The sequence below is a fragment of the Mesoplodon mirus genome, assembly GCF_964341445.2.
Source record: "Mesoplodon mirus genome assembly, chromosome: X".
Taxonomy (NCBI): domain Eukaryota; kingdom Metazoa; phylum Chordata; class Mammalia; order Artiodactyla; family Ziphiidae; genus Mesoplodon; species Mesoplodon mirus.
The window spans coordinates 74,108,271-74,112,527 of NC_138981.1; the positions used below are offsets into that span (position 1 = coordinate 74,108,271).

The window sequence follows — 4,257 nt, forward strand, 5'->3', positions numbered from 1 at the left end:
TAGAAAATGACCAAGAATGAGAGCTTACTGTGAAATATTATGAAGTAGAATTTTTTTTAACTTTCAGTTCATTTTGAGACAATATTAATTTTAAAAAGACAATAGAGCTAAATCTAATATTAAAATATACAAAGTACCCGTACATATTTAGCTTAAATACAGAAGGTATAGCATCTTGCCACAAGTATTCAATGTGTTTCAGAGTTTGAAAAACTCTTTCAAAGCTCAGCAGCTGTACAATTGATGAGAAAACATCTGATCTTAACAAATGTCCTAGAATTGAAGTGTGAATAATCTGCTCAACCATATGTAATAGATATATTTGAAAACGGTTTCAAAGTTTTAGACAGTGCCAAGTACATTAGCAGTTGTTAATGAACTCTAGATTATCTTAGAACCTTAGATTTCTTTCAGTATCTATGGTACTATCTTTTCAAGTCCCACAGAGGTTTAAATAATTTGAAATGTATAGTGATAGGTCATATAAAGAGAAAAGAAAAACCTTTTCCCTATTATAGGAAGGCATTGTGGGGTAGAAACAAATATGAATGCCAGACTGGGTTCAAAGCCTAGTTTCAACATTTACTAGCTGTACCTTCTGGTCAAGTTACTTAACATTCCTGTACTCAGTTTATCTATGTATAAAATGGCAATGAAAATACCAACTTCATAATGTTATTGTGTAGATTAAAAGAATTAATAAACTCAAGTCACTCAATGTTTGTTTTAGTTTACTGCTCTGACCTACAGATAATCTGCAAATACTTTTTTACATGAACCTTTTAGAATAAGACAAAACACAGGAAGAGCTATATAGTGAGACAAAAATCTCTACTTTGTTACATGGAGGTTATATTCAGAAGCAACCAGAAGAAAACATAATTCCTTTTTAGAATTTGGGGAATTACTAGGGAATAAGGGAGTTATTGCTAATTTCCTAAACTTGGGTCCAAGGTCCATTCACCTTTGACACAAATGGTATGGGGATTCTCCAAACAGGACGGTCAGTGAGTAGTTTGGAGAATTCACCTCAATTCTCCTTAGAGCCCCCTAATTCTCTCTTACTAATTTTTATATGTGAAAAAGTAATAGTACATCAGCAAATTTCCATCAGTCAATTCAAGAGAGACCAATAATAGGGTGTTCTTTCACTTTGCTTTAAACATTATATTTTCCTACTGACATTTCAATTCTTGAAGATTTTATTAGCCCTGAAGATCCTCCTGCCTTAGACATGCAAGAAAACCTAAGGTTTAAGCTGCTGGCATTAATTTTTAAATAAAATTTTAATACCAAAGATAAGCAGTAACATGCCTAAAGAAATGTGATGCTATCACAGGAAATAGTGAACTCTGAATTTTCTTCAATTACAGTTAAACACACAAGATTTTAAAATATTTTTGAAAAACCTTTAAACCCAAGCTGTTAGAGCAGTGAGTCCATACTGAGAATTTTAACATCGCCCCTCCCTTCCCGACACGCCCCCAAAAACCTTAAAGGGAAAACACACAGTGTCTCACACACACACACACACACACACACACACACACGTGCGTGCGTGAAGGGGGTGAGGAGGGGAGGAGCAGAGAGGAGGAGAGAAGCGGAGAAGGCAAGGGAGAAGTTAGGGATAAGAAAAAGTAAGGGAAGTCAGAAAACAAACAAACAAACAAACAAACAAAAAAAAAACAGGACCATTGAAACCCCTACTTTTCCCTGCCTGGAGACTTACTTTCTTGCCTCCAAGCAGCCCGCGGAGCAGTCAGGGCCGCTGCCCTGGGCCCCTAAATGGCGAAGCCAAGTAACTTCTAGTTTTGGTGCTCTCCCCTCCGTGTGTGGCGCCTACGCATGACGTCAAACAAGCACAAACTGCAGCACAATCAGACACTCAGGGTATTTAGAGGCATTGCTCGTGGCTTGCCAGAATCCCACAGTTAAGTTTCAGCTGGCCGCGTGCTGGCTGCCCTCAGGCTGCAGTCCCTATGCGACAGTGGCAGCAGCCCAACAGAGCACTCGTGACCTATTTTTTTTTATAAATTTATTTATTTTATTTGTTTACGTTTTATTTTTGGCTGCGTTTGCTGCACGCGGGCTATCTCTAGTTGTGGCGATCAAGGTCTACTCTCTTGCGGTGTGCAGGCTTCTCATTGCAGTGGCTTCTCTTGCTGTGGAGCATGAGCTCTAGGCACGCGGGCTTCAGTAGTTGTGACACCCAGGCTCAGTAGTTGTGCCTTGCAGGCTTTAGAGTGCAGGCTCAGTAGTTGTGGCACTCGGGCTTAGTTGCTCTGGGGCATGTGGGCTCTTCCCAGGCCAGGGTTCGAACCCGTATCCCCTGCATTGGCAGGCGGATTCCTAACCATTGTGCCACTAGGTAAGCCCCCGACCTCTTTTGATTGAATACTTCCCACTGAGAGAGGCCGAGTCCTAGTGCCAAGCTAAGATCTCACTCAAGATCTAACTTAAGATGAGTGCTTTGGTTCCACACTTTGAAACGTCCTCATTGTACCTTGGAGACCTGCATCCCAAAGTGAACGAGGCAATGATGTATGAGAACTTCAGCACCGCTGGGCTGATCCTGTCCCTTAGGGTCTGCCGTGACCTGGTCACTCGCCGCTCCCTGGGCTACGCACATGTGAACTTCTTGCTGCAGACTGATACTGAGTGGACTCTGGACACTATGAACTTTGGTATTATCAATGGCAAGCCACTGCGTATTACTTGGTCCCAGCGTGACCCATCACTTTGTAAGAGTGGAGTGGGCAATATATTCATCAAAAATCTTGCCAAGTCTATTGATAACAAGTCCCTTTATGATACATTTTCTGTCTTTGGAAACATTCTATTTTGTAAAGTAGTAACCAATGAAAATGGATCAAAGGGTTTTGGATTTGTGCATTTTGAGAAGTCAGAAGCCGCTAGAAGAGCCATTGCAAAAATGAATAGGATTCTGCTGAAAGGTAGCCGAGTTTTTGATGGGCAGTTTAAAACTCTCAAAGAAAGGGAAGCAGAACTCAGAGATCAGCAAACATATTTACCAATGTCTACATTAAGAATTTTGGAGATGCTATAGATGATGAATGTCTTAAAGAGGTTTTAAGTGAGTTTGGTTCTGTATTAAGTGTGAGAGTTATGACTGATGAAAATCCGAAAGCTTTGGATTTGTGAGTTTTGAGAATTTTGAAAATGCCCAAAAAACCATTGAAGGAATGAATGGAGAAGTCCTTAATGGATATCAAGTTTATGTTGGTAGAGTACAGAACAAAGCTAAGAGACAGTCTGAATTAAAACACAAATTTGAGCAAATAAAACAGGGTAAACTCACCAGGTGCTAATCTTTATGTGAAAAATCTTGAAGATATTTATAATAAATGACTGAGAAGAGAATTCTCCCTCTTTGACACAATCACTAGTACCAGGGTCATGATGGAGGCAGGCTGCAGCAAAGACTTTGGCTTTGTTAGCTATACATGTCTTGAGGAAGCTAATAAAGCTGTCATGGCAATGAATGGAAAAACTGTGATCACCAAACCACTGTATGTGGCTGGCACAAAGCAAGGAGTAACACCAGGCTCTCCTCACCAAGAACTATATGGAAAGAGGGGTGGCTCTGAAAGATGGAGGTTATTCTATACTCAACACTCCCAAGGCAGTAGCAACATCATCATGTAACTGTGTGCCTGCTCTTCCTCAGCTTCAATGTGGAAGTGCACATCTTTGTAAGACTGTGCTCATGGCCAAACATCATCCATCCAGAATATATTGGATATTCTATCTACTCAGCAGCAGCAGCACCTAAGCTATCATTCAGCACCTCCAGACCACTGCAAGTGCAGGGAGCCAAGTCAGCCTGTCAGATCACCAGCAGAATGACCCAGACCATGGCTGTTCAACCTCAAATTTCTTCCTCGGGACCACATTCAAATTGGAGATTCAAAGAAGTTGCAAGTGCTACAGGTGTTCTCAGTTCTCTAAAATTTAAAGTAGGAAGGCCAGCATCCATCCAAAAGCCTGCCCCTGTTTGTATACAAGGCCATGATACGTTAAATGTGTCTATATTGGCATCAGCTAGTACTCAGAAGATGATCTTGGCTGAAAAGCTAGTTCCTCTGGTTTAGTCCATTCATCCAACTCTGGAGAAATCTCTGGAATACTTTTGGAGATGGATAATGCTGAAATTCTTTTTTAAAAAAATTATTTTATTTATTTATTTATTTTTGGCTGTGTTGGGTCTTCATTGCTGCACGTGGGCTTTCTCTAGTT

The 4,257-nt window shown here is 40.5% G+C and overlaps 1 pseudogene across 1 annotated transcript; it reads left to right on the forward strand.

The window, feature by feature from the left end:
• Nucleotides 1-2,461: 2,461 nt before the first annotated feature.
• Nucleotides 2,462-3,559, forward strand: LOC309796967 (polyadenylate-binding protein 1-like; annotated as a pseudogene). The gene has a single exon. The product of its transcript is annotated as a polyadenylate-binding protein 1-like (transcript).
• Nucleotides 3,560-4,257: the final 698 nt, after the last annotated feature.